Below are 21,335 nucleotides of genomic sequence, written 5' to 3'. Positions count from 1 at the left end.
CCCCCTTCTAAAACCAGACACCCACTGCCTCTCTGGGTCTCATTTTCTCCTGCAAACACATAATGTCTCGAGTTATTAATTCACTTGCATGTGAGGGGCAGGTGGTACAGTGGGGAAGGCCGGGTGTCTGTTACTCCTGGCCTTGAATCGTGGTTCTGGCAGTTGGTAATTTGCTCTCATAGGATGAGTACACTTAGCAGTCATCTCCCAGAGCTGGTAAGGGACCTGTGAGTCTCAGTTTCTTCACCTGGAAAATGGGAGTCCTAGCAATTCCCCACAGACTTGTGGGGATTAAATCAATTGTTGTAAGTGAAGGTGCAGGTGCTGGCAGGGGGTCTGGTGAGCAGTAGGTACAGCCCCTGCCCGCTGCCTCCCTCCCCACCGCCAGTTTCGATGCTACCCTTTGCTCCCCAGTACCTCGAATCTCCCACCTTGTAGTCCTTTCTTTGCACATGCCTCTAATTAATGATGTATTGGTTGTACTGATGTACCCGATGTTTCTTTTGGGGGGCTTGCAGGCGATGGGCTTAGTCTGATACATCCATCACTGTCTCCCTGTGCTTAGCACAGAATCTGGACAAGGAGGTGCTCAAGTAACATTTGCTGACCGACTGACCATCTGAATGTAGATTAGGGCCCCTCCACCATTAGACCTAGAATGCTCTGTTTTTTACTGCTTTGAATCTCCATGGAACCTTGCATATGGTAGGTGTTCTGTAAGTGGCTCATTAGAGAACAGTCCTTGGCTGAACGTTTTGCCATTCAGGAATGAGTGACCACAGAAAGACTCTCCTGGGTGATTCTAGGAACAGAAGAGGGGCCCCTTCTGTAGAATGGCTGAGGGGGGGGGTGATCTGCGGCTTGAAGGCAGAGGGGCAGACCAAACAAATCCCTCAGTGTCCCTTCTAATCCTGGAGTTTACGGTCTGCAGAAGCCGGAAGCACTTTGTTCCAGAATATATTAGCCCCAGAGAGACCACACCCTTGGGACCAGATAAAGGAGATGGGGCCTTGTGCTCTGGGAGAGCTGGGCTAGTAGGCTGATTGGTTAGAGCTAATTCCCATGAGCATTGCCGAAGTTGGGACAAACTCAATTTTAAGTTAAGTGGAAATATTTTTATTTGAGTTAATGTACATTGGATCTGGTAAACACACAGAGTATATTACTACGCACTCTGGAAATGTGCAGTCCGATCAGCAAACAGATTAGTTTTAAGTGAAAAGACACTGGCAGGCGCTTAAATTCATTGACTTGTTGAGAACGTCTAGATTTGGATACAAACGCACTGGAACGCTGCATCAGTTTGGTGTCTCAGCCCATCCGCACGGAGAAGCTATTGATTTTAGTTGATATGCATTGATTCCCAGAAAACAGGACGGCTTTTGAAAATGAACTTCCAGTAATTTCAGGGAGAAGCTGGTGCGTTTGTCTCCACGCGAGGCTGACTTGTTTTGTTAAACGTGTCTCCACGCCTCGAAGGAACAGAGCAGCAGACAAATATCTTCGTATGAATTAAAATGCATTGATTCTTGGAGGGAAATGATGGTCTCTGTTAAAAGCTTTTTTGGAGATGTTAGCACCCCTTCCTCCCTGCCTTCTGCTCTCCCCGAAAGAAACGGCGGCAGTGTTCAGAGCCCATCTGAAGTTGGAGGTGGTGGCGGGTGGGCGGGGTGAGGGAAGGGGGCAGGGAGCGTGAGCAGGAAGCTGCTGTTCTCCAGGAAAAGGAGCATCACAAGGGTTCAACGTTGTTGGTCTCCTAAGCAGACAGAGACAGGTGCCCACGTAGGAGCTGAGGGAAGGTGAAACAAGGGTCCCGTTGATGAAGAAAACAGCGATGAAGACGAAGGGGTCCTGGGGTCAGGTGTGGGATGCAGAAATGAGGGTGCGCGTGCGGTTTCCATCTCTTGGTCAATGGCCTCTCTGTGTCAGAGGGGAAACGAGTCGACGATGATCATGGAAACCACGCGGGAGTGAGTTTTCTCACGTTCCTACCTTCTGAATGAGCTGGACGTGAACCAGAGGTGTAATTTAGGCATTTCTCACCCTCATTAATGAATAGCTCCCATGGGGTGTGCAGACAGCACGGCTGGAAAAATGATTCCAGGAGCCAGGAAGGAAGCAGTTGGCCCGGAACTTATTTTTCATGTGCTATGACTCCCCTGGATCTTTCTGGATCAGAGCCACTTGGGACAAGTTTGAGGGTTGATCATGGACTTAACTCCTCTTTAGCCCCCAGAGACACCTTGGGTGGGTGATTAAATCCATTTGGCGGCTGTGTGTTGGGTGGGGTAGAAAGCGTTGACCAGTTGTCCAGGTAAGTGGCTATGGAACCTATGGTCCTTGAGTCTCCCCCTTCACTCTCTTCTACTCCACCTCTTCACTCTCTGCCAGTTGCCCCTCCCCACTCTCCTTTGGAAAGGGGATTGCCTAGCCTGGGAAGCAGAGGATCAAAGTGCTGGAAGGGATTTTTAGAATCCTTCAGTCCAACCCCCATCTGAAGCTTTATCTTCTTGCCCCTGCAACATCCTTTGCCAAATTTGGTATTGGCTTAAATGCCTCTGACCATGCACTACACATCATCTCCCATGTGTCTTTTTCAAATAGTTCCAATCAATGCCAAGTGCCCCCAGCCCCTAGCCTGCCAACTCCAACACCAACTTAAATGAGCCTCAGCCTGGTGGCTGGGGTTCTGTCCTCTGGGGTAGCACATAGGCTGTTTTATTCTTTTCCTGCATGAATGTCTTTAGACATTTGAAGATAGTTACAATGTCCCCATCAAAGCTACCTTTCTCCAAGCAAAATACCCTGGGTTCTTCAATTATTTCTATTATGGCATGATTTTGGGTCTCTCCACCATATGCAGGAACAGCTACGTAATGTGTATGAACCCCCAGTACAAAATGAAAATGCGGAGCCCTTTGTTTGAAAATTATTAGGAATTTCAAGATGACATTAGGACCCTTCTGAGTGACTATACAGGTTGCACACCCATCAGGCAGCCCTGACCATAGGGGACCTCTTTTCCCAGATGTCAGTCTGCAGTGTCCTTCTAAGTGATGTTCCAGGGTTAGCCTGCCCAGAAGCAGAGTGACAGTCATTTTTTTTTTCTGAATGTATCCATTAGTGTTATCGAAGCAATTGATGATCACATTAACTTTACTGGCAGTCAGAGCATCCAGGTGAGTCATACTCAGCTTAGCATCCACTGTAAAGTCTGGGTTTGATTCGTATCCACAGGGGCCGACCTCCCTCCCTCACTTTTGTGCGGTTGCAAGAATCTGCAGCAGTGAACTTTGCTCTGCCCGTAGGACCCATCTTGGTGCTTAACCACATTGTTATCTTTAGGCCATTTCTCACTCATTCAGTCCATAGAGAAACATTTACCAAGCGCCCCCTGTGTGCTAGGACAGTGACAGGAGTTAGGATCCAACGTCGAATCAAATCTGACCTTGACCTTAAGGAGCTTTAGTTTAGAAAAGGTATTTAAGCAATAACTACACGAAAATGCACAAATTCCTGCAACAGGGATGTACCGTGGGAGTGGAGAAGATGGGAAGTCATGGAGGGCTTCAAAGAGGCAGCATTTGAGATGGCTCCTGAAGGGTGAGCAGAGGTTTGGCACGTGGGAAGGGGAGGAGGGAAAACCCAGTTCCTTGGCCTGGTTGCCTGCCCAGATGTTCCGCCTCATTTCTTTTGGCCATCCTTCTAAGGCAGCACCAAGGAACTTGGCCCTTGTGGCTTCCCCCACCCCCCCAACCTGGTTGCCACAGCCCGTTCCATCTCTGGGCCTTTCAGGCAGACCCCCTGCCATAGATGAGAAGACATTGCTGAAGTTTTTGCTGCAGTTTTAATTTCTTGACATCATCTGGGTGCGTTGGGAAAAATGAGATCTAATAATGAATGATTACAACTCTCAAGTTAAGTCTAGTTGGTTGACTAATCAATTTGGTTAAGTGAAAATCCATAGCAAATGAGTCGACCGCAGTATGACATTTCTCCATCCAATTTAAATTAAAATCACCAACCATAATAATTTCACAATTACTCAGGGAGGGCACACTGGAGACTTGACCCCCGGAGCAGAGAAATTGCAAATGCCGCAGAGAATGGGCTAAGAGTGGGGTGATGAGGAAGTCACTTGAGCTGAACTCTGCTTGAACTGCTCAGCCTCGTCAGCTCACGGAGGTGGGGGGGCCGCAAAGGATGCTGAGCGGCAGTTTTATATTCTTGGGTGCAGCCCTGCTCCTCCTCCCCAGGGAGGTAGGAGTTTGTAGCCTCCTGACTAGAAAGCCCACAGGGAGCTCCTCCAAGAGAGAAGAGTCTCTCTCCTCCAGAGAAGATGGTGGGGAGAGAAGTGGGTGTTGTCTTTTGCATGTTAAAATCTCCCAAATTTAGACTATAAATTGCTGGACAGTGGATTCCATGTCTGTTTATCTTAAGAGTGCTAAGTGGGTGTAACAGGCAATTAATAGGTTTTTGGTAATGAGAGTGAGGATGACAGAGCAAAGGAAGGGATTAGATTCTATCTAATATGATAAACGTTTATTTGCCGGATGTCCCCTCTGTACCAGGCACGGTATTAGGCACCATGGAGTGAGAGATGTAACGCTTAAACACGGAGCGCTGCCTTCCAGGAGTTCGTAGCCTCTTGGGTAGCCTGAGAGATAAACAGCAGATAGGAATACAAGGCGGAATGTCAGTAACATGTAGTAAGGAACTTGAAAGATAAGAATGTTTTGGATCAGGGAACTTCATGCAAACATTTTTGTCTGCCGGTTACACCATCTGTAAAAGGCATTTATTTAGTAACAGTGCTAGCTCACAAAGTGGTCAAATGAGTGAGGTGGCTGATACTGCCAGTGGTCCCTCAGTTGTTTTTCTCTCCTTCTACGGCATAAAACTTCCAAATGTCGGGTGAACATGTGGCTGCCTGGAGTCAAGACTACATTTCCCAGGACCCTTTGCTCCTGTGGTCACATGATGAGTCCAGGCCAATGGAATGCAAGTTCAGGCAGCTTCTAGGAAGTGCTCTTAAAGGGAGGGATCAGGTTCTCCTCTTGCTCTTACTTCTGTCCTGCTGGCAGGAATCCAGGCAGAGTGGATAGAGCTGGAACGGTCACCCTGGAACATAAGGTGACTTTGGAAGTGGAGGCCACGCAGGCAGAGCAACAAGATAGAAGGAGCCTGGGTTCTGAACACTGTGATGTGCCTACTAGCCCTGGACAGCTGACCTCGGGAGCAGAAAACAAACGTCCGTCTTACTTAAACCATTCTTATTTTGGGTTAACCGTCACTCCAGGCTGAGCCCAATTCTAATAAATTCAAGTGAATTGGCCCATGTGAAGCACTCTGCCTAGTGCTTAGCATATAATAAAGGCTTAAGAACCGGTGGCTCATATTAGTGTTTTCGGTCCTTACTCCAAAGAAAACAGGAGACAAGGTGCCCACTGAGCTGCAGGGTGCCTGCCTTATTTCTACATGGGGACTCTTGGCTGAGACGCTCAGCCTTCAGTGTCATGGTCAAGGCCCAGCTCTGCAGCCCCTCCTCCTCCCACAGTCCACTCTTCTTATACTCTCAGCTTACTACCCTCGTCTCCTAACTTAAATCGTGCTGTCACCAGCTCAGCCATTACTTATAGGAGAGGCAATAGCAGCAGCCCAGGAGAAGTATGGGCAGAGAGTCAGGTCCTATGGATCAATTTGTAATTTTTCTTGTGCGGCGAGAGGAGCGTGAGCGATGTATGCACTAAATCCCCAGCATGGCAGCAGCGTGGCAGCGCGTCTTGGCTTGGATTATTTATCTTTGCGTGGGTCGGGGGCCCTGGAAGGAGAGGGGAGACGCCAGGTGCATATAAGTGCTCCCCGGCTTAGGCGGTCATGGGGGTGGGGGCAGTGGCGGTCTGGCAAGGACGTGGGTCCTGAACACCTTGCCGTAAGAGAGGGCACGGCAGTTGTCTGTGTAGGTGGGCCAAGATGCTTTCAGTTTCTGGGCAGACAAGAGTCAGCAAGTCACCCTTTTGCATTGCTGGGAAACTTAGTAGAAAAATGGCAAAGCCGTTGGCCCAGAAGTAACAATTGGCTCTTTGCCTGTTATTGGGTGTGTATATTGAGAAAGTACAAGTACATATTCTATTCCCTATGGAGAAGGGAGAGGATAAGGGGATGTGGGGGCTCTCCTGTCTGTGGGGGCAGGGTCATAGTTATTAGAAGTCGTGTCACTTAGCAGGAGGTGTGAGTTTGACAGACATTACTCGTGTTCACCAATATTTCAAAATCTCTTCCCTTTCCTGTTCACGTGGAGGGGTTAACCAGTCTTGTGGGGCTAGTTCTGGATAATAGAGTATAGCCAGAAATAATGTGTGATCACTTCAGAGGTGGCATGTATTTCTCTCTCTCTCTCTCTCTCTCTCTCTCTCCCTCTTTAGAAAGATCAGAGATGGTGACGTCACAGTCTGGTGGAACCAGCAGTCTGGTCCCCAGATGAGTATGTCATAGCCCATACCCAACAGCACTGGGTGTGTGAATGAGTGAGAATAAAATTGGTTGTCTTAAGTGACTGAGATTTTGGAATTCACGGTAGCCAGAGCAGTCTCACTGATCCTGATAAATGATGCTCAAACCAAAGGGGTGGGCGGGTCCTGTAGCTTCAGCAGGAAGCCAAGGTTAGCAAACCAGAAGCTGGAGTCTGGACGGGTCGCTAGATCTTTGTGCACGTGGCTTGGGCAGAGAAAAGGCCAATAATGAGTGCCCATACATGCATCTAGGGATGAGTGGGGCCGGAGTCATATGGATGGTAGCAGGGTCAGTTGGTAAGATCTGAGAATGTACCTGGGACGGATGCCACTGTCACTCCAACGTTCTGCTGCAAAAAGGTCCCAGAGGGCAGGCTATGTTTAAGATCTTCAAACCAGAGGATCAATTCCAGAACCTTCCCCAGACCTTATGGACTGAATTGTGTCCCTTTTCACCAAATTCATATGTTGAAGTCCTGACTCCCCACTGTGACTGTATTTGGAGATAGGACCTTTGGGGAATTAATTAATGTTAAATGACATCATAAGGGTGGGGCCCTAATCCAATAAGACTGATGTCCTTATAAGAAGAGGAAGAGAGACCAGAGATCTCTGTCTCTGCACGGGCACACAGAGAAGAGCTGTGTGAGGACACAGTGAGAAGGCAGCCATTTGCAAGCCAGGAAGAGAGCTCTCCGTAGCAACTAACCCTAATGGCACCTTGATCTTGGACTCCCAGCATCTAGAACTGTAAGAAAACAAATTTGTTTAAGCCACCCAGTCTGTGGTATTTTGTTATAGCAGCCCGAGCTGACTAATACAGACCTTGACCTAAGCCTTGTGACCTGATGTCCTCTTCTCCACTCACGCCCTGGCTTTCTTGGGGTAAACTTTGTGTGTGGAGTCAGGTATTTTGAGGTGGAGAGGAAAGAGAAGAGAGGGGAATAATAAAAATATTAACATCTCCTTGCACTTCTAACAACATGCTTTTTTTTCTTTTTTCCATTTATTCCACTGGATTTCGATTATAGACCCGTAGAATAGGGATACTTATCCCAGGCTTGCCGATTTTATTCATTTGCTCAGCAACATTTTTTGAGCATCTACTAGGCATTGGGGCATGATGCTGAGTTTTGGGGTGCAGAGGTGCATAGGCAACAGCGCCTGCTCTCACGTGGTTGAGTGAACTGAGGCCCCTAGGAAAAGCTGCTAGTTCGGTGGGATGGAGTTAGTGAGGACTCGATTAGCTTTGTGCCTGGGTGTCTGGCAAAGAGAAGCAAAACAGAGAGTTAGGCTGTAAGAGATGCTGATGGACCCTTGCATCCCAGGGAAAGCCGTCTCCTCCTTGTCCCCGGGAAGCCGAGGTTCAGCCTCACAGCGAGGTAGCGTGTCCAGCTCTTGGCAGCCTGCGTCCCAGTCAGTCTCCACCTTCTTCTTTGCCGGCAGAACCTTTACTTTGTCTCCATCTCTTGCACCCACGCACCTCAGGGAAAGCTGGCTTCTCCCAGTCCCGAGGGTGTCTCACGTAGGCAAGCCAGGCAATCAATCACACTTGATGTATTCTTCTGGCAATTATAACCAGTGAAACACATTAGAGCCTGCAGGGATTCTTGGATTTCTCACCGTAAAATGAGCACAAAAGAGGGACATTCCGTTCTTTTGAGAGGCATTATTGTGGGAGGCATGATGCTGGGAGCTGCCGCAGCTGCTTTATGACCATGAGGAAACAGGCTGAAAAGTAACTTCCGCTAGGCCGAGTATGGCAGAACGGAGCGGGGGAGAGAACTGGTTCTGGATGCCAATCACCTGAATTACCAGGGCTCCTCGTTATATAAGATAATGAATGTTCTCATTGTTTAAGCTCTTGTGGGTCGGGCATTTTATTACATGAGGCCAGAAGCTTCCCAATACACAGGCAGAAATAATCAACCAGCATGTGTATACTTGAGGCCCTGCTGTCTCCACCACGCTGCCTCAGTGTGTGACTTCGGGCAGGTCTCGCGACTTTCCTGGGCCCCGGTTTTCTCCTCTGTAAAATGAGGGTAGGGATAAGGGTGCATTCCGTCTCTACCCCTTCAAATTACACACTGTGCTCAGCACTGGGATCTGTACCCTGGCCGGGGGGAAGGTGCAAAGAAGGATTGGAATTAGAGAGAACGCCATCTCATATGTGGCTGGTGGAGGGAAGAGGAAGGAAAGGAAGAGGGGGTCTCCTTTCTCACTGTCTAAAGGAAGTAATATGTGTGGGAGAGAGGATGTATGCACTGGCCGCCGAGGGAAGTGTCTGCGTTATGCACCGTCCCTGCAGCCATTCCAGATAGCCTTCTTTCTGTCCCTTCCCCGACCTTTCTCTGACCCGTGTCATCTTGCACATGGTCCGCTCACAGCCCTTTGGGCCTGGCACCTCTCACTTGGCTGGGTCAGCTTTTCCTGCAGGGGTGGGTATGTGGCAGATGTTGCTGGAGGTGGCTAAAGCCAGAGAGGAGAGGGGCCACGGGAGTCCACGATAGGCCCTGTTTTCTGCCCAGTCTCAGAGCCATCAGAATCAGAACTGCTAGGATCCCCAGGAGAAGCAGATGTGGCTTCCACCCAAGATCTAATGAATCGGCTGTGCTTTGTGCCCTTGGTATGTCCCTGCCCCTTATCATCCTCACTATGATGCTAGAGGGTGAGTGCTTACAGTGGCTGCATTTTACAGAAGAGGAAACCGAGGCTCAGCAAGGTGAGATGCCTTGACCAGGGTCACGCAGCCGGTAAGCCATGAAGTGGAGACCCAAGCTTAGGTTTGTCTGATAGCATTCCCAATCCTGGCCTGGTCTGCCCCTGAGTCTTTGGGTCACCGGGGCCAACTCACTTGTCCAGCGTGTTCGGCTGCCCCTGTCCCATGCTTAAGCAGCCCCCCGGCTCCCAAACTCTCATGCCTCTGTAGGGGCTCTCCTCCTGGCAGGGGGTTTCTTCTGTCATCTCTGCTTCTTTCCATATAGTCACACCTCCGTGCTCCTCCAGGGTTGGCAACACAGCTAGCTTGGTTTCTGTGTCTCCTGTGACATGTACCTTCCCCCTGCTCCCTTCCTCCTCCCCGCTGCCAAACAAAATAATACCCAACAAATAAAATCTCTTTTCGTTATAGTTACAGGTCTTGATATCTATTTTTTTTTTCCACTCAATATTCATCAGATATAATTGAGCACTTATTATGTGCAGATATTGTGAGGTGCTAGAGATATCAAGAGTGAGTCTAAATGGCTGTGATGCCAGCCCTCGCAGAGTTACGGTCAAGTACACTTCCCGCTCTCTTTCTCTATCGGCCCCTCAGCGCTGTGTTGCTGGCGATATGAAGGCAGGTTTTAAAGTGGCCGGGACAATGTCTACCATCAGTAGGTGCTGCGTGGAATAAATAAATTAATGAAAAGGGGTAAAGGGTCATGAAGGGCAAGGTGAGTACAAGAGGTACGTTTCAAGGAGGTCAGGTGGCCTGCCTTCTGTTGCTGCGTCGTCAGAAGATGCTAAATTGTCTAATAAATGGTTTCCCAGCCCAGGGCCCTGGAGAGGGCAGCTGATGTGCCCGAAGGCCCGAGGCCGGCGCCCAGCCCAGGCCCATGTTGGGAGGACGCATTATGAATGCAAGGTGTAGGAAATAGAAATTATTAAACTCGCAGATAGGGACAGAAACGCCTTTGTGTGGCTGCGGAGTTGGGAAATTATGCTGAAGCAATGCATTGCAAATCAGCCCGCATTCGGCAGAGAGGGGCTTTTATTCTCCGGGCCCCGAAGTTCCCTCAGCAGCTTTTGTGTGCAGCCGCGGAGGCCCTTCTGGGAGGAGAGAGAAACCAGTAATTTCGTGGCTGATTGGCAGACTGTCCAGAGCCAATAAAGATACTTGTTTTCTTGCTGAAGTGCTCACCAACCCAAATCTCAGCTCCTCAATTTTATCCTTCTTTCTATTCTTGTGATCCCACCTCTCCCCCACCTCCCCCCCACTACTTCTTTTCCATTATGGAGAGATGTGAAAGCAGAGCTATGTCTCCCTCCACGCACTTGGTTTAGTGTGGACCCAGTGGCAGTGAGGCTCCCATCCTGGTGACCCGCGAGGACAGAAGACAGCTGCCCAGGGCATCTGGACTTTTCTCCAGGCATCCAGTTTGCTGTGGCACAGTCTACAGGGATCTCCTGTGCCACTTAGTTACCTTTGGGGAGCTTAATGTGCACACCTCCATGAGTCCACCCCACGTCCCTGCAGTGTTTTGATGTTGTTTGTTCCAATACTAAGGGTGGGGGCGGGTGACTTGTCCAGGGTCTCACAGTTGTAAAGCACAGCACTGTGATTTGAAGTTGGGTTGACTGAAATTCATAGTCTGTGGTCTTGGGTGTCTCGAGCACCCCCGCCCCCCTGCCCCGTGACATCTGACTCTGGTATTCATTGCACCCCTGCTGATTAAAGATGCCCTCTCTGGAACCCTGAGGACTCTCCTGCTGGGTTCTCCAACTGGTCATTCCTAAGTCACAGGGCCATCTTGAAGTTGTAACAGAAGTGTCTGGCTTGGAAATGGAATGGGCTTTTTAAAAGTTTTAATTGAAATTCCAGTTAGTTAATAGACAACATAATGTTGGCTTCCGGTGATTCAGTACATATGACACCTGGTGCTCATCACGACAAGTGCAGTCCTTCATCCCCATCACCTATTTCACCCATTCCCTCCCCCTCCCCCCAGATGGTTCTGGTAACTACCAGCATGTTCTCTAGAGTTAAGAGTCTGCTTCTTGGTTTGCCTCTTTTTTTCCCCCCTTTGCTCATTTGCTTTGTTTCTTAAATTCCACATATGAGTGAAGTCATATGGTATTTGTCTTTCTCTGACTGACTTATTTCGCTTGGCATTATACTCTCTAGCTTTGTCCGTATCATTGCACACGGCAAGATTTCATTCTTTTTTATGGCTGAGTGATGTTCCACTGTGTGTGGGTGTGTATATAAACCCTCTCTGCCTTATCCATCCATCAGCTGATGTCCACTTGGGCTGCTTCCATAAGTTTGGTGTTGTGACTAATGCTGCTCTGAGTATAAGGGTCCATATGTCCTTTGGAATTAGTATTTTTGTATTCTTTGGGTAAATACATAGTAGTGCAATTGCTAGATCATAGGACAATTCTACCTGCAACTTTTTTGAGACACCCCCATACTGTTTTCCAGAGGCTCTGCACCAGTTTGCGTTCCCACTAACAGTGCACGAGGGTTCCTTTTTTTCCATGTCCTTGCCAAGGCCTGTTGTTTCTTGCGTTGTTGAGTTTAGCCATTCTGACAGGTGTGAGGTGATAGCTCATTGTAGGTTTTTTTTTTAATGTTTGTTTAGTTTTGAGAGAGAGTGGGGGAGGGGCAGAAAGAGAGGGGGGCAGAGGATCTGAAGCAGGCTCTGCACTGACAGCAGAGAGCCCTATGTGAGGCTTGAACTCACAAACCATGAGGTCATGATCTGAGCCGAAGTCAGATGCTTCACTGACTGAGCCACCCAGGCGCCCCCTTATTATAGTTTCGAATTGTAGGAAATTGAATGGACCTTTGAGACTATGCAATTTATTCCCTTTCCCTCATGCACCCATTTTACAGATCATGAAGCTTAGGCCCAGAGAATTTAGGAACTGGCCCAAGGTCACAGCCTACTGGTAGGCCAAGGACAAGAAACCTTACCTTTATTTACCATCCAGTGTTCTGTCTCCTTCATTTGCAATATCAAGTAGGACGAGGTTTGGTTGTAACAGACACCCCCAAGATAGTACCTTTACTCCTTGTTGTAAAATAAGTTAGAAACAAGCAAATCAGATGTAAAAGAAAGCAGAAGAGGGCATGGCAGTTCCACAGGGTTAGGGACCTAGACTCTCTCTGTCGTATCACTTTGCCATGTGTAGCTTTCTTCCCAAGTTCACGTCATGGTCCAAGATGGCTCCTGGAGCTCCAGTCATAACACCCAGCAGCTGGAAGGAGGACACTCTTCCCTTCCAGAAGACTTTCTGGAAGTTTCACACAATGCTTCTGTCTCACTGGCCAGAATTTAGTCTCTGGCCACACTAGATAAATGGGAGGCTGGAAATTGTCATCTCTTAGCTGGGTGCCCAGTGAAAAGTCAGGGCTTGTGTTCTGTTCTTAAGAAAATTCGAGGGAGTGGCCACTGGGAAGCAGGTAGAACCTTCAGGACAGCTCCTTAGTCTCTAAACTGGCTGCCCACATCACCTTCCCCGTCCGTCCTCTAGGAAATTCCCAGTCGGGAGGGAAGCTGAAGCAGTAGATCTTGCTGGCAGAAAAACAAGTTTTGTTTTGTTTTGTTTTTTTCCCTTCCTCCTTTGGATAAAACTCTGCCTCTGCAAGAGTTTGCATCATGGGACTTTTTAATATAATGCCACCTAGCATAGTTTTTTTTTTTTTTTGTCTTTTGTTTGTTTGTTTTTTGTTTTTGTTTTTGGCGCTCCTCTATTTTTGGTGCAAGCCAAAAACAACATTGGTATAGCTTTGGTCCCTTCCTGGATTTTGTAAAACGTGAGGACGTGAGGGTAGAGATTTAGATTGCCAAAGGAAGATGTGATTGATAAGAATGTGTCGGTGTCTACATGCGTATTTCTAGAAGGGAAGGGGAACCTCCATTCCCATGCATCCTGGGACGGCTCCAGTCATGTCTCAGACTGAAAAAGTGTGAAACACTGATTTCGCTCGTGTGACGATTCTTCAAGTAACAAGGAACCGGGGAACAAGGAACCGGGGCTGCTTCTTTGAACGCCTAGAGGCAGTTAGGGGCTCCGAATGTGAGAAACAAGAGTGTGAAGCAGCCTAGAGATGGTTGAGTCCAACCCCCTGCTTTATAGAGACAAAAAACCCGAGGCCCAGAGACATTACCGGTTTGCCCAAAATTTACAGAGGTGGGTCTGGGATCCCACCCTTCTGACTCCTGGAAATATATAGAAATATATAGATTTTATATTGATTTTATATAGATATATATAGATTTTATATTGTTCTCTAGCCATTTAGTGTGCGTGACTGTTGTTTCCCCAACTAAAAACTCTGAACCTCTCTTCTATTCGAAGCACCAGGCAAATCCTTGGTGTAAGGAGGATACGAAGGTGAGGAAGACACCAGTTTCTCTCCTAAAGAATTTGAAGTCCACAGAGGAATGGAGATGTGTCAACAACTAGCTGGAAGGCAAGACGGGGGTGCTGAGGGGCACAGGGACAAGTATGGGCTGATCGATGTGGCTGGGGTGAGGATTGTGGAAGAGCCCATGGCAAGGGTCCTTGAAGAAGAGAGGGAGGGAAGGAAGAGGTCATCTAGATCAGGTGAAGGTCACAGACGGAGCCCGAGAGTTACAGTGCTAGCTAAAACCTCCCTGCCCTGGACACTATTGCTGCAATTTGGAAGGCTCAGGAGTAGGACCCGAACAAGAGAAGGCCAGAAGGGTCTCCTCTGCCTCCAGGGAGCAGTGCTAGTCCTAACTTGTTGGGTCCTTTTCTTGGCCCTTTGTGTGGCCATTAAAATGCCTGAAAGGGGGGCGCCTGGGTGGCGCAGTCGGTTAAGTGTCCGACTTCAGCCAGGTCACGATCTCGCGGTCTGTGAGTTCGAGCCCCGCGTCAGGCTCTGGGCTGATGGCTCGGAGCCTGGAGCCTGTTTCCGATTCTGTGTCTCCCTCTCTCTCTGCCCCTCCCCCGTTCATGCTCTGTCTCTCTCTGTCCCCAAAATAAATAAAAACGTTGAAAAAAAAAATAAAAAAATTTAAAAAAAAATGCCTGAAAGGGACCCAGCACAGCTTGATCTGGCCAAGGCCAGTTGAGCCAGGATCTCTAGGAGTGGCACTGAGGAACCTGTCTACTTAAAGTTCCCTTTGTGATATCGGTGTAAAAGAGGACAGTTTATTTTATTTTTTAAAATGTATTTTGAGAGAGAGTGCGAGAGGAGCAGAGGGAGACAGAGAATCCTAAGCACGTTCCGTGCTATCAGCACAGAGCCGGACGTGGGGCTCAAACCCACAAACCATTGAGATCGGTACCTGAAGTTGAGATCGGTACCTGAGCTGAAGTTGGACGCTTAACCTACTGAGCCACCCAGGCGCGCCAGGCAAGGGGACATTTTAAGGCTAAGGAAAGAGGTGAGCGAAGTCTTGGTGCAGGTGGCAGGAAGGAGGTGTGGGGCATAATCGGCTCAACTCTGCGGTGGAGCCTCCAAATGGAGGGGACCCGGTAGGAGAACTGAACCCCTAGGTCCCCGGTTGCCCTGGACTCACTCCTCGTTTTGCAGATGAGGACACAGAGACCCAGGGCAGTGGAGAGCCTTCCGGGGCCGGCCCCGCAGCTGGTTACGGAGCGCCGTGGTCTGCACCCCTCCCAGCCGGGTCCAGTGCCACGTTCATTCTGCGTGCCACCTCCCTCTGCCAGTGGCTCAGTCCGCGTCGAAGCCTCAACACGGCAAGTGATGAGAAAGACTCTGTGGGGCCGTGGGCGACGTTCTTCATTTGTGTGCAGGGAGAAGTCCGGCTGTTTTCAAGAGTGTTAATGAGGAAGTTGCCTGGTCCCCATTTTAGCTTGTCTTTCTTCTGGCTTCCGAGGTGGGCACTCAGGGCTGGGCTTCAGAGAAGAACTGGCCGGTTACGGTGGGCACTCAGGGCTGGGCTTCAGAGAAGAACTGGCCAGTTACGGTGGTAATGGGGGGGGCGGAGGTTATCACTCTCCACCCCTGTTTGGTGGTGGGGATGGGGAGGGGTCAGTGCTCCGCGAGTGATAGGGCCGGTTGTGATAGGGTTGGCAGGAGGGACTAAGGAAGATTGCTTCTGTCGGAGCAGTGAGCTCAAGTGGCAAAGGCTGCCCCAGGGTAAAAGGGACAGCCAGCAGCTGCTGCCTGTCTCTAGTCGGTTTCTTGGCCGTGGTGAAAGGCATTGCTTGTTCTTTGTCTTCCCTTGGAGACAGCGGAGTCCAGGCTTGTCCTGTTTCTCTTTTTGTACTCTCCCATGAGCCCCATACTCCTTCTCAGAAATCCTTTTGTCAGGATATCTGCAATAATTTGCTCAGTGTCTGCTTCTTCTGACAAACGGGGGCCTCCCTGAGCGTCTGGCTTGCTCCCCCCATACCCTCAGCGCCTTGCACAGAGCCCAGCACGCAGCAGGCACTAAAAAAACATGTGTAGATAGTGCAGTAGGCTCACCAAAGGGAGAACCACTCAGTTGGACCTTTGGGACGCAGGTTCTTGCCTGATTCTGTCCCTGATGCTCTGTGGGATCGTGATCAAGTCGCTGTCTCTCCGTGCCTTGTGTTTCTGCGACAACAACAATAAATAAAACTAAATTGCAAAAAGCACCACAGTCTGTTTGTCAACATCGGACTCTTATCAGATGGGACAGTTAACTGAGTTTCGGGGTTCCTGATTCTAGGAACTGCCACTTGCTGGTCAGTACTGCCTCAAGGGAGGTGGTGGGGGTCAGTCCTCAGAGCAGAGAAGCCTCAACTGGCCACACCCTTGGATGGTTTTATTTACACAAGGGATGGCAGGGCACCTGGGTGGCTTAGTCAGTTAAGCGTCCCACTTCGGCTCAGGTCATGATCTCACGGTTTGTGGGTTTGAGCCCCGCGTAGGGCTCTGTGCTGACAGCTCCGAGCCTGGGGCCTGCCTTGGATTCTTTGTTTCCCTCTCCCTCTGCCCCTCCCCCACTCGCACTATGTCTCTCTCTCTCTCTCTCTCTCTCTCTCTGTCTCAAAAATAAATACACATAAAAAAAGTAATATACACAAGGGATGGCCCCAATTTGTTTTAACTAAGGACAGAGCAAAAAGTCTATTCAAGAGAGATGTGAGACACCAGTCACAACTCACACAGGTCCATCTGTGTTGCTGGTGGGAAGGAAATGCCGAGACAGAAAGGAAGCAGGGTGTCTAACTTAGTGGGGGGCTAGATCAGAGCTGGTCTTAGCTGGATGGAGGGTCTGGATTACAGGCCTTAGGGGGATTTTGTCTATCATCAGGGCCAATGGCTGGATGGGTTTGGGGACAGATATCTGCTCCTTTGCTGATTTCCCGGATGCTACGGGCAATGGTGTTGGCGTGGCTACAGATTTGCAGCCAGCACCTGCTGAAAGCCCTTGCCTGGGGAGAAGCTCCGGCAGGATCCAGGAGCTTTGGGGAAAAACCTGCCCGGCTGGCAGCTCGCTTTGCCCCTTTCTGCAGGGCCCCCAGATCCTCATTAACAGGGGGACCAAGGACCCAAGTGTCCCCTCCAGGCCTGCCGGGCCCCCTCCCCTCTGCCAGCTTGGGGCTTATCCCTTTTGGCTCTTCCGTGGCTCGGGAGGGACCCAGCCCGAATCATCTCGGCTCCAAGAGAGAAAAGGAGGAACATCTGTTAACACAAATGCTTTTCTAATTTCTTTTTAAATCTCACTCAGCATCTGCGTTAAACAAGGCTGATCGGCTTGTACAATATTTAATTTTGGAACCATTTCTAAAGGCACTTGTAAGAGGGGAGCCATGGGCAGAGCAACAGACTCCTGAATCTTTCATAGCGTGCTGGTGAGGAGCTTCCGCCAGGCTCTGTCCTAATCACACAGAGGAGAATAAGCAGAGACAGGATTTCTTAATAACAAATACCTTTGCAGCACCTCATTAAATCACTGCATTTCAGAGACACAGCAGGACATTTGGGTGAATAAATACTGCAATCTCCCAGTCTGGAGGATTTTCACATCTGAGTTATTTCTCTTGCATATGATCAGTTCCTTCTCTCTCTCTTTTTAAAAAATTTCCACAAATGATTTTAGCTGATGAGTTCAATTAACGAAGACATTAGAGCAAAGTTGAAAAGCGTCTCTCTCCCTCTCCTCCTTTCCCTTCCCTGGCTTCTCCCCGCCCTACAACCACAGAGCTGTATTTTGTGTGGTTTTGCAGTTTAACAAATAGCACTGCCAAATGAGAGATGAGAGAAGAGGGGGTGGGGAGGGCGATGCTGCTTGATGGGAAAACAAAGCATTCCCTTGCTGGCGGTTCTGAGGATGGCCATAAATGGAGCCTGGGAAGGAGAGGCAGCCAGGGGCGGGGCTTGGCGGGTGGGGCGGGGCTTGGCGGTGCGTCCGTCTCCTGACCACCTGCGGATGTGGGTCCCTTTCTGTGGGGCCACACCCGGTCTCCAGGAGGACTTGCAACAGGACAAGACAACTGAGGAAAACCATCTGTTTTCAGCTGCTCTTAAATGTTACTGTGCATGCACTGTGCGCCAGGCTCTGTACTAGATGCACAGAGTTAATGTTGTTGTGAAAAAAATCTAAGCCAAAGCGACTCTTTCCCGCATCCTCTCTTACTACAGTTGAATCAATCAGCCCATTGATCAATACATCAAGATTTTAATGAAGAGGTCATAAACTGGCAGTCCATGGACTAGCTCAAAAACAGTGTTTGTTTATCCTAAATACTGTTGGTTGCTTCTTGTTAAAAATAGAATCAATTGCTTCAGTGCAGTGTTTTTAAAACTGTGATTTATGGCCCCTTCGTGGGTCTCAACATCAGTTTAGAAGGGATCCCAAGTTGCCTATCCTTACATTTTGATTTTGGGAAAAATCTATCTCTAACTAAGTTCTTAAGTAGTATATTTTCTGAGTCTTCCAATGCATGGGGGATATTTTCTCTTATTTCCATAAATAAACATCACTCTAGGAATGCAAATGGAGGGGGATAAGGAAGATGGGATAAGATAGAATGGAATGAGATAAAATGGACAGAAATGAGAAGAAATCAGAAAAGAGGAGGGAAAAGTGTCAGCATGGATGGCCCACGGTCAGGTAAATACTGTTGCTAGTTTGTGGTTTGTTTCTGTGATGGTCTGCGATCTAGAATGTACCTCTTCCTCTGGGCCCCAAGCAGCGAAGCTGGGAGCCTCTGCTCCCAGTGGGAATGCCCAGTGTGCCCCTTGCATTGGTGAGTAGGGCATTTGCCACAGGCAACCTCCATGTTGGAATCCAATGGCAGCCAGTGATGTGGCCACCAGTGGCCAGTGGCATCAGTGTCCTGTGGTCTGGAAATGGCAGGCTTTGTCTCCCTTGGATCCTACTTTCCACTCTTGTTTCTTAGCTTCTCCTCAGTTCCGTGAGCTCACCAAGCTGCTTCTCATAAAGTGTCGTCTACTCACGTTGGCCAAAGTTGGCTTCAGTGCTTGCAACCAAGAACCCAGCCGTATTTATAAATTAGGGGATGTCACATAAAAGGTTGAATTTTTAATTTCTCTTGGAAGCAGAAAAAGGGAAGATCTAGGTTTAGGTCTGTGTTTCTCTATGGCAGGCCTGTAGATGATATATATATATTAGTTTCCTGTGGCTTCTATAGCACATTGCACAAACTGGATGGCCTTAATACAATAAGGAATGTGTTCTATCACAGTTTTGGAGATCAGAACTCCAGAAGGAGTTCGGTGCTTCCTCTGGGGTTCAAGGAGAGCATCTCTGTTCCTTGTTTCTCCTAGCTTCTGGTGGCCGCCCTGTCATTCCCGGGCTGGTGGTCACGTCACTTCAGTCTGCCTCGGTCTTCACGTTCCCTGTTCCCTGTGTCTGTGTTGTCTCTCTTTGCCCGATTCTTGTAAGAACACTTGGGATGGCATTTAGGGAACCACATTCATAATCCAGGATGATCTCTTTATCTCGGGATTCTTGAATTTACCTCTGCAAAGACCCTTTTTCCAAATGAGGTCACATCCAAAGGTCCTGGGGATTATGAGTGGCCATGTGTTTTGGGAGATTTTGACTTCCTGATTTAGGGGCTGCCTGCCCCACATCCAGGCACAGTGAGGAGATGCAGAAAGGCAAGGCATGGTTTCCACCCTCAATAACCTGTCTCCCTGAGCGCAGGTGTCCAGAGGAGGCTGGGGTGGTGGTGAGGGCTTCGTGGGGCTGGTGGGTCTTGTATGGGTCTTGTGGGATTTGGATGAGTGGAAGGGGGTGGGGTTGACAGTTTCCTAGTGTGAACTCCGAGTGCCGCGGAGCTGGTAGCAAATAGAACAAAGTCTGTGCTATTGTGAAGCCCAAGAAACAAAGGCGTATGGGCATCAGATAGTATAATTGAAAATGGAAGTGTGAATACCAAAGGAAAGGGCGTGCTGCTATTTTCCTAGGGTGGCCACCTCTGATAAGGTGACATTTGAGTAGAGTCATAAAAGAAGGGAGGGTGAGAGCCACATATGTAGTTCTTGGAATCCAAGCAGGGAGAAAAGTATGTGCAAAGGCCCTGAGACAGCCACATGCTTGGTATGTTCAGGGAGTGGCCAGAAGGCTGATGGTGTGGCCGAACAGGATCTAGCAGGCAAGTGGTGGGAGATGAAGACGGGGAGGGGGCTGTGGTCATGGCGTGGACTTTTCAAGAGTTGAGGATCCAGGGGACGTTTCTTAACAGGCCTTTCCATCCAGGGATCATGAACATAGATGAGGGGAAAAAAAAATTCTTCAATTTTACTAACCTCTAAGTGGAGTTTAGCATTTCCTTTGATTACAAATGTAGGCGCCATCGGTAGCATGGAATCCACAGTCACTTAGGCAGTATGTGTGACTTTGTCACCAGTGGAAATCGCAGATATTTTCACATCACATTACAGTTATTACACTTAATCTTGAAATACTGTTTTCTCCCGGTACTTCTTCAAAATTATGTAATTAGACCTGCCACTAGAACTCATTATTTACTGCATTAATAAAAAGCTCATATATTACTATATCACAAATTAGTTTTTAAAAAATATTTTTATAACTGCACTTCAATCTAATTTATTTCCTATGTAATCCTATGTATTTTATTTTATGCATTTAAAAGACATTATTCTGGGAAGAGGTCCAAAGGCTTCACCAGACTGCCCAGGGGTCCTTGGCACATGAAAAGGTCATGGACCCCTGTCTTCAAGCCGTTCGGATGTAGCCCCCCCCACCTTGGTTTTACCCTTTGGCCTCATTTCTGGCCACCCCTCCCCGCCTGCCCCCGCGACCCTAGGCTTCATTCACACCCAACTACAGACACTCGCTCCAAATGGTGTGCTCTTCCTTGCCTGCAAGCCTTTGCCAGGTGCTGTTCCACACCCGCTCCTTCTGCTTTGAACACTCTTGCCTTTTGCCAACTCCCGCTGGCCCTCGGAGTCTCAGCTTCACTGGCACTTTCTGCAGGACACCTTCCCCGATTCCCCTGCCGCTGGGGGAGTGTCAGCATGCTCGGGAGGACTGTGTCCTGCTCTGTTCTCCCCTGGACCACCTGCTCCCGGAAGGGGAGGGCTCAGGGCAGCTGCCTGCGGGCTCCCCAGCGCTTAGCCCTGTGCCTGGCACGCAGCAGGGCTCAGTGCACACAGAGTTTCCATGGACTCCAAGAATGAATCGTCTCACGGACTTCAGAGACAATCTTGTGATGTAGTTGGTATTTGCTGCCTTTTGTAAATGAAGAAAGAGGAGAGAGAGGGATTAGCCAGTGAGGGAGAGCAGCCGGAGGAAGAGGCTCAGAGATTTGGGGACAGTACGGAACCTGCTAGAAGCCGGGGCGCTGTGGGGCTGCTGGGGTCAGTGAGGGGAGGTCAGGCCTGTCGCCCCTCCTCCCGTCCTCTGGGGAAGAAGATCGGGAGACTTTGGTCACCGGGTCTGGTAACAGTTCTTGTCATTTCACACCTCAGCCTCTTCTCTGAACTTGGAATTCCTGGCCCTTTTTTGCCTTTACCGCCTGACTGATGTCTTGTTTCTTCAGGCAGCGTAAGGGTCACGTCTTGGTTTCGTAAAAGAGTCAAACGAGATAGATTTGACTTTTCCTCTCTAGCGCTCATTAGCTGGGTGACCTTGAGCAAGTTTCTTAGAC

General features: G+C 49.1%; 1 long non-coding RNA gene across 1 annotated transcript in view; it reads left to right on the top strand.

Moving 5' to 3' along the window:
- LOC111556568 overlaps positions 1-21,335 on the top strand; it is a 343,041-nt gene that overhangs the window by 92,803 nt on the left and 228,903 nt on the right. The window lies entirely within an intron of this gene.

Source organism: Felis catus, chromosome D1, assembly GCF_018350175.1.
Source record: "Felis catus isolate Fca126 chromosome D1, F.catus_Fca126_mat1.0, whole genome shotgun sequence".
Lineage (NCBI taxonomy): Eukaryota > Metazoa > Chordata > Mammalia > Carnivora > Felidae > Felis > Felis catus.
This window is presented reverse-complemented; position numbering and strand designations above follow the sequence as displayed.